Below are 8,893 nucleotides of genomic sequence, written 5' to 3'. Positions count from 1 at the left end.
GCACCGTCTGGTGGTCCGGGGCACAGCTGCCAGTCTCACCAGCACTTAGCTTCTCGGCCCTGGCCACGTCTAACCGCCCTGAGCTGTGGTTTCTCGTCTCTAAGTAGGGATGATAACAGCACCTCCCACGCGGAGCGGAGCGGAGCGAATATGAAGATTAAATGAGGCAGGGTTTTCAAAACACATAGCACAGTTCCTGGCACATGGAAAGCCCCAGATAAATACTAGGGATCAATGTGAAACATTAGCTTCTCACACCTGCCAAGCCTTCAAGACTCTGTGAAGGAAAACAGTCAAAAATGTGAAGCACCTCCCTTCCCAAGGTAATGGAGCTGGTTTTCCTTCCTACCTATTGGCTCCAGCCTGACAAAGGTGTCTACATCAGAGGAAGGTCTTCTAGCAACGGGCTCAGCCCCACCTGGCAGCTCCGGGCTCCCATGTAGCCCTCTGAGCCCCCATGCTGCTGCCCAGAGCAGGCATCCCTAACTGCCTCTGCCCTACTCCATGGGCTTGGCTTCATCTTCTCTGCCCTGGTTCCTATGCCTGGTTCTGAGCAGCCCTCCTACTGGGATCCCAGGTGCCCTCTGAGGTAGAGCCCTGCTGTGAGCCTCACGTGGTGATCAGTGAGCAGGTGGGGAGACTGCCCTTCAAAGCTGGGGTCCTGTCACCCACAGACAGATCTCCACTAGTTTCCTGGGCATCAGCTGCTTGCAGGCGTCCCTGCCCTGCTTCTCGCCTCTCCACGAGCTGCTGGAGCAGCTCTAGACCCTGCTGTGTGGCTGGGAGGGTCCCGCAGTGCCTCACACCCAGTCCCAGACTATCACAGAAGGGGCAAACCCAGAGGGAGACAGGGGAGTGAGTTAGAGGAAAGACAAGAGAAGGCCACGGGGAAAGATTGGCAGGGGCAGAATGCAAGCAAATGCCAATCAGACATAATTTGAGGCTGAAAGCAGTCAGTGAAGGATTGCCCACACTGCTCTCCAAGATGAACGTCTTCCTCCCGCAGTCACGCTTGGTCACCCCAGCAACCCAGCAAGGACTTTATCAATGATCCTAGCTCTGTACCCATCATGGAACTTCAGTCCTCCAGGCCCTGCAGAAACTTTTCTTTCTGCTGGAATACCTGCCAGCCTTCCCTAGTATGCACCACGAGTGAACTCCTATTTATCCTTCAAAACCCAGCTCAAACGTCACCTCCTCTAGGAGGCTTTCCCTGAACACTCCCTCCCATATTCAACCACAGCCTCTTGAGATGCCCCACAGTGTGCTCTACATCTATGTACCTCTCTTTGTTGTGGTTTATTGGCTCATATGTCATCTTCCCTTGCTGTGCTCGGGGCAATGAGTGTGTCTTATCCATCTCCACATCCCCAGCTCCTGTCACAGAGCTAAGCACGGAGTGAAGCCTCAGCTAAAATTTGCTGACATGGAAAGCAACAACAACAAAACAACATCTTTTGACTACTCCTTCACACCTCCCTGGCAAAGCAAATCTAAAGTCCTAGCTCAAGCCCTCTGAGGGGCTGAATGTCTAAGATGGACACCAAGACAAAGTCCCAGACATCACACAGCCTCATGGAAGTATCAGGACATGCCCGGCCTCTGGAAGGGTGAGCCAGAAGGAAGCTTCCAGAGGGGCTCAGAAATCACCCACTGGTGTCCTGCAGTGAGAAAGCCACCCTGGCTGGCGGCGATCTGAAGCACCAGCAGCATGGAGAATGAAAGGCAGAGTGTGGCCAGAGCTGAGAGGTTGGCACTTGCAGGCTAGGAACCGAGGAGGAGCGGCCCTGGGGGAGAAACTGAGCCAGGCGTGACCCCTAGCCCGGGGGGTTCCAGGCAGAAGAACAGCCCACTGATGTCCCTCTCAAGCTGTAGGAATATTGTGGGCACTGAAACCCCATCTCCTAAGAACACTCCGCACTGCTCCAGTCCCAGGCCTGACTCCATCGGGACCGTACTGACAGGGGCGTCAAGTCCAAGCTCCAAGTCTGCCTCCCGGCCCCCGGCACAACTGACCACCCCCACACCGCTGCCGCCAACGGCTGTCCTCACTGAATTCTCTCCTCTCCCACCCACCGCCCAGGCCCAATCTCAGCCACCATCACCTCCCTCCCAGCTCCTAGGGGCCAGCCTGTGGGGCTGTCGCTCTTCCAGCCTTGCCCTTGAGATGCACCTGGACAGTCCCCGTTAACGTGTGGATCAGACCCTGTTTAAAAGTCTCCCTTATCAATCCTCCTCTGGAGGAGGCTGCTTTGGGGAATAAGGTAGGGGGTCAAATGCGTGAGAAACTCCCTGTCCAGCAGAACTGATGCCCTCTGCTCACCTCTCCAGCCACTTCTCATCATTCCCACCATACGACCTCTGATGCTCAGATGACAATATCCTTTCCTCCTTTTTCCACCTGCCGCCCTCCAGGTCTGTCCCCCCAGCTGAGGGAGGCACCCCCACTCTTCCCACAACCCGCCCCCCCATCTCTGTTATCTCTCTCCCTCTGGACTGGGGATTCTGAGCTCTAATTCCTGAGCACCGGGAATACAACAGCAAACCAAACAGAAAAGTCACGTACGGGATGGAGAGTACATAAGATGCATACGTAAGTATATACGTACATAAGATGTCTGGTGCTGGGGAGAAGTTTTAAGCAGGACAGAGGGAATAAATGCTGATGGCGATTTAAACAGGATCCGAGGAGGCAGGGAGCCAGCTGTTGGATAACTGAGGGAACTTCGTGCGGTGGGGAAATGTCCTGTATCTTGGCTGTGGCAGGAGGCTATGCAGTTGTATACATATCTCCAAACTCACCGAACTGTATGCTTAAAACCTGTGGATCCTACTTGTATAAATTATATACCTCAGTAAATCTGACATCATAAAAGAGTGTCCCAGACAACAGAAACCTAGAGGCAGGAGTATGCCCAGAAGAACTGGTACAGGGTTGGAGGAGCCACAGGCCAGGCACTGTGGACAGGGCAGAGGTGATGTCCAGTGCGTGCATGCGTGTGCCTGCGTTCCGTGTTCTGGGTGGGCCCAGGCATCAGTCTCCTTATAGATGTCTGCAGGTGGCGCACCGCTGGCGTAGGTGCTGCTTCTCAGCATCTTCCTCATTACCTGTGCTGGCAGCCCCCGGAGGGCAGGAATTGTGCTCTACTCATCCCTGCATCCCTAGGAGGTACTGAGGAGGTACTCGGTGCACGGTACATGGAGATTAAATGGAGCTGATTCCCACTGAACCACGTCCAAGGAATCTGAAGCTGTCTGCAGCAGTGGACATCCCCCGTGCTGGAGGGGCAGGGCCCAGTCAATTTCACTGTGGGTTTGGGCTGGGACAACCCTGTCTCTGGGGTTCACCTGTCCCAAGATGATGTGTAAGGAGGGGCCAGTCAAGGCCCGCTGTTCGTTGTGTGGATTCCAGACTCTCTCTCCCTCTACCTGACTCCGAGGGCTCCGGGTGGGGTGTGGGCCAGCAGCCCTAAGCCTGGACACTGTCAGCCGCCTCTGTCTTCAGAGGCAAGAAAAGACGGCAGAAAAAGGCCGATGACCAGCTCAGACTCCTCTCCTCCTCAGCTCAGACTCAGCTTCCTTGAATGAGCTTGAGTGGCAGAGGCCCTGCAGGCTTTATCTCTGTGCGCCTCTGGTGGGGGCTCGCGGAGCCTCACTTCAGAGACTCTGAGAGCAGAGCCTGCGGTGCACTTGGAGAGGAGAGGAAACCTCACATTTCCTGAGCAAATGCCATGTTTTGGGCACGAAGCCAGCACATCACACATGTCATTGCTTTATCTTCACTGCAACCTGCAGGGCGCCAGGGTCCTTGTTTACAGGCAGGGAAAATGGGTCACAGAGCGGTTGAGTCATTGTCCAATGCAAGCGTGGCAGAACCGAGGTCTTTCTGTTCCCAGGGTCAGTGCCACCTCAGAGGCGAAGGAAGGAGGGGGCTGCTGTGAGGAAGGTCACTGGTTGAGAGGAGCTGGGAAGGGGATGGGGTGAGTGGAGTGGCAGCGGCTGAAAATGGGCTGCTATGTCCAGAAGCCAAGGGATGGCCCGGGATTCCAGGCAGAAAAGGTGCTGTTTCCCCCAGGCCAAGGTGAGTAAGTCTGGTAGGGGCCTGGGGTGGAAGTAGGGTCAGCCCAAGGAAAGGACAGTGGCCGCAGGAGGGCTCTGAGCCAAGGGCGACCAGAGCACAAGGGAGTCCAGGAGGCCTCACTTCCAGCCTGAAGATGACAGATTTCTGTGGCTGTGATTCACCAGCTGCCATGACCACAGTCACAGCCCCTGACATCTGCATGGCGTGGGGCACTCTCCACGGACCTTGCAAGTGTCCACACATGACCACGTTCCGTCTCACTAGCAGCCCCCTGAGGGTGGCAGGGAGGTGAGGCAACGAGGGCTGGAGGGCTTAAGTGGCCGCCGAGGTCACACAGGGGTAAATGGCAAATCAAGGCTTGAGCGACCCCCATAAAGGGCAATGCTGATCCCCTGTCTGTCCATCTTTATAATCATCTGTGTGCTTCTGGAAGGCCTGTATGACCAGACTGAACGGTGGCCCTGGATGGAGCTGGTAGAGTGCTAGAGACTAAATGTTTGTGTGCCCCCAAATTCATATGTTAAAACCTAACCCCCAAGGAGATGGTGTTGGGAGGTGATTGGGTCCTGAGGGTATAGCGCTCAGGAACGGAATTAGGGCTCCTGTGAAAGAAACTCTGGAGAGCTCCCTCACCGCTTGCACCACGTGAGGCCACAGCGAGAAAAGAGCTGACTAGGAACCAGGAAGTGGGCTCCACCAGGCAGAGTCAGCCAGCACCTTCCTCTTGGACTTCCCTGCCTCCAGAACCGTGAGAAATAAATGTTTGCTGGTTAAGCCACACAGCCTGTGATATTTTTGTTATAGCAGCCTGAACAGAGTTAAACCAGGCCAAGGATACCAAGATCTTAGCCTCTGGAGGAATAGTATCACCCTCCCTGTCCACGCTCCCTATAGGGCTCAGGGCTGAGCTGGCCAAAGCAGGTTGGGTCAATGGGCTTTTGGTTTGGGGACTGCCAAGGAAATACGTTTCAGCACTGGGGCTGTCAAACATGCAGAGACTGAAAACCATCCATCCATTCATTTTGCCAGCCAGCCAGCCAACAACCAGAGCTCAGGTGTGTGCATGCATATATGAGGAGACCTCTGACCCCAGGTCATCGGGTTATTCATGGTCCTCAGCACTTACCTCTTTGGGAGTCAGGGGTGAGGGTAGTGCCTCCCTCTGGCCTTCCTGGTGGGAGCCTGGAAGGAAAGGAAACCCTGTCCTTCATTGGGCACAAATGCTGGTGCCTATGGAGCTCTGTTGGGAAATAAAAACTGCCTTCATTCCGGTCCTCATATTTCTGTGCCCCCAGGTTCCCAGACAGGTCTCCAGCAGATGGACCTCGGAGCCAATAAGCTTGGGATATTGTCCTCAAGGCCTGAGCAAGCCCCTCCCTGATCCAGGCTCGGAGAAGTCTCCCTAGTACAGGGACCAGCTGACACTTTGTCACTCAGTGCTTCCCAAGCGTATCATCCCCAGGTCCCTTTTTGGGGTGTGTAGAAGTTTTTAGCCTGGCACACCAGTTGCCACGGGACTCACTGGAAATCACTGTGCCAGAGAAATTTCCTGCCTAGGGCCTCCGGTTTCCCATTCTGGGTCAGCACTCAAGGGCTTCGCACGCACACCTGCGGGGCTCCCAGAATCAAAGTGCTTTTTCATCAGAGGCGTTTTTAAGTGTGCAGCATGGAGAGTAGATTTGTGTTCCCTTATTCAAAATATATTTATCGAGCTCCTTAATTGCCTTTCCCTTTGTTAAGTAATTGCTTCATACGTACTTTGCAGGTGGACCCACAGGAGGCAAGCATTTCCCACCAGGACCAACACAATCCTGAGCCTTCGGCCCTTCCCTTACTGCCCCCTTCGTGGGGCCGAAGGAAAGCTCCGGACCGGGGGCCCTGGCCAACCACAGAGCCAAGCAAGATCAAGCCTACGGCCAGTGAGGTACGTGCGTGGTGAAGGGGATGTGGGGGAAGGGCTGGGGCTTCAGAGACGCGAGAGGGTGGCCCTGAGAGGACCGAGGCCATCCTGGGGTGAACGTGGGGAGGGGCCCAGGGAGAGGCCTGAAAGGCTGACGGAGCTGTGTCCTAGGGAAAAGGCAAAGGGAAGAGGAACGAAAGAGTTCCTTCTCTCCAAGGGGCAAGGAACCCCCGAACTCAGTCTAGGTTTGGGTACCCTTCTGGAGCCAAGGGCTAAGGACGTAGAGCTGGTTTGGGGAGGGACGGCAGAAGGGCAGAGGCCTGTGGGCCAGACCAGGAGCAGAAATCAGCCTCTGCTATGACGGTAGGTATTGGGGGCCTGCACACCGAGCCACACAGCAGTCGCCAGCCAGCACAGGTTCCTGTGAGCCCCTCGCCGGTGACATCGGGTGCGAACGGTGCCAGGCCCCGGCACCGTGTTGGGTGGAATCGGGAGAAGGCCTGGCAGAGATAAGCCGGACACAGTGGTCCTCGAAGTGTGAATCACCCCGGAACTGGTTAGAAATGCAGACTCTCACGCCCCACTCCAGACCCACTGAGTCAGAACCTCTGGGAGTGGGCCCCATAGTCCGCTAAAAAGCCCCCAGGTGATTCAGAGGCACACGCAAGTTTGACAAACTCTGGCCGAAAGGAATCCCTGACTCTCCTTCCCCCCAGCATCCCAGGCCGCGGCTGGATCAGGGTAGGCAGGGCCTGCAGGGCTGGGCTCTCGAGAAACCCACGCAGGAGCACAGGAAGCCTGAGTGGTTAGAGTCTGTGAGGCGTGCCCTCTCCTGAAGGGAAGGCTGACAGATGAAAGGCAGCAGCTGCTGCCCTGCTGCTCTGCTGCCGTGTTTGCAGCCTGGCTCCCCGGGCCTCAGCCCCTCCCGAGACCTGCCGCCCAGGAGGAGGCCTGGGCCAGGCACAGCCTCCCCTGCGGGGACTTGGCTGGCCCCGAACAAGACCCAGCAGGGCACCAGGAGTTCTCCACATACATTTCATCCCCTGTTATCTCCACCCCAACCTACTGAATTGAAGGCTGTCAGTACACTGGCTGTACAGATGCGGGTTTCAGAGTTTCAGAGTTCAGTAACTTGGTTGATGCCACTCACTCCTAAGCTGCGGAGGTGGGTCTTGAACCCGTTCTACACGTGCACTGCTTCTTCTAGCCTCACCTCTGATTCCCTAAGTCTTCACTCTGAGGACCTGCTCCCCGTCCCCTCAGCTCAGGGGGTGCAGACTGGCATCTCAGTGGCCAGTGGGTTCCCTTTCAGGGACGGGCATTTGACTTGGTTTTCTCATCCCGGAGCATGTGAATGTGTACGCTTTGTCCAGCATCTCTCAGGAGTCTCCTTCTGGAAGGAGTCTCTAGTTCTGAAGCCTCCCCTCCTGGCCTTCCTCCCACCCCAGCCCTCCGCGGGCATCCGCAGCCATCTGCAGGTGACATGGGGACAGGCGAGAAAAGCCCACCTTGTTTCGGGTGAGGCAGCGTGGTGGGACGACGGCTCGCTGGGGCCCTACTTCGTGCTGCTCTTGACGTCTCGTTTCCACCGTGTGCTCACGCAAGGACCTCGCTTCTGGAGGAAAACAAATGTGACTGCGTGTGGGCAGGAAACCACAGGGCGGCCTCCTGCCTCATCCGTCCCCATCACTCGAGGCAGCCCCGTGTGCTGACGGGGGAAGCTCCCTGGCGGTGATGGTCCTGAGCTCCAGGCTCAGCCTGCGATGCAGGGCCAGGGTGACCCAAGGCAGCAGGAAGGTGGAGCTCAGTGCTGTGCAGCTGTCCGTAGGAACGGCTAGACACGCAGACTGTCGGCCCAAACCCAGACCTACTGAATCAGAGACCCTGGGGGTGCAGCCGGGCAGCCTGTGTTTTAACAAGCCCTCCCGGCAACTGAGATGCACCCCGCAACGGGCGATTCCCAGACGGCCCCCATCCCTGCTTCCAGCCTCTTCTCTCACCACAGCCCACACCCTCACACAGCCCTCCTGCGGCGCTCACACCCTCTCCTTCAGCCGGCACGTCCGCTTACCTCTTCCTGGCAAGCAGGCTCCAGGTTACCCTTCGTCATCCCAGATCCGACACACAGCATCTCACGTCACTTCCCTTCACGGCTCTTTTCTTCCACATCCGACTTTCCCTTCCTGGGCTTTATGTCTATTTTCCTAACACCAAAAAATTGAAGCCTCTGTTCATAGCGCACCTGCCTCCACCCAACATCTGTCAACTATTTACCACGGGGGACGTGGCAGCCGACAAGCAGCAGGGCCCCAGCTCTCACAGAGCTGACAGTGCAGTGGGAGCTCGTGGAAGAGGTGGGCTGAGGCCTTTACTGAGCCATCTCTTCACTCTCCAGGCACCCATCAGGCCCCTCCCGGCTTTGTCACCTCCCTGAGCACATGCCATGCCCAGTGCCACGCCAGGCCAGCACAGCGCTTCCTCCCCAGGCCAGGCCCAGGGCTCAACGCTGCTTCAGCAAACCGGAGGTGAGCACGAGTGACACACACTGGCACACACGTGCCCACACACACCACACTCCTCAGCCCTGCTGGGACGGGGGCAGAATGCAGTGGGCACGGCTAGGCAGGACCCTGGAGAATCTTGGTGGCTACATCGATCCTTAGTACTGGTCACTCTTGGTAGCCAAGGAAGAGGTACAAGGAAACATCCCCTTCCACTGAACGCAAAGGAAAATGGATAAAAACCATTTTCCATCTGTTTTTCGTACTTTGCCTCCTCTGATGGACACCAACACCTCACTAGGTCGTCTCAGGTGTTGCTGAAGCTCCCTGTCAGTGCTGTTCTCACAGGGGCTGACCAGAAGCTGGCCCCAGCCATGGGGTCTCAGGTCTCTGTACCCTCCTGCCAATTCA

The 8,893-nt window shown here is 56.6% G+C and overlaps 1 long non-coding RNA gene across 2 annotated transcripts in view; it reads right to left on the bottom strand.

The window, feature by feature from the left end:
- LOC112413056 (uncharacterized) overlaps nt 1–8,406 on the bottom strand; it is an 11,552-nt gene extending 3,146 nt beyond the window's left edge. Inside the window, exons 1-3 of one of the 2 annotated variants that reach the window (XR_003005886.1) lie at nt 8,053–8,406; nt 7,490–7,596; nt 5,208–5,321 (exon numbers count right to left, since the gene is read on the bottom strand). This is a non-coding gene — a long non-coding RNA (uncharacterized LOC112413056). The remainder of the gene's footprint in view (nt 1–5,207; nt 5,322–7,489; nt 7,597–8,052) is intronic. The other variant, XR_003005885.1, reaches the window with a different exon arrangement.
- Nucleotides 8,407–8,893: the final 487 nt, after the last annotated feature.

The sequence above is a fragment of the Neophocaena asiaeorientalis genome, unplaced genomic scaffold (genome assembly GCF_003031525.2).
Source record: "Neophocaena asiaeorientalis asiaeorientalis breed wild unplaced genomic scaffold, Neophocaena_asiaeorientalis_V1.1 scaffold62, whole genome shotgun sequence".
NCBI classification, from domain to species: Eukaryota; Metazoa; Chordata; class Mammalia; order Artiodactyla; family Phocoenidae; genus Neophocaena; species Neophocaena asiaeorientalis.
The sequence above is the reverse complement of the archived record's forward strand: the minus strand, read 5'-3'. Positions and strand labels throughout refer to the sequence as shown.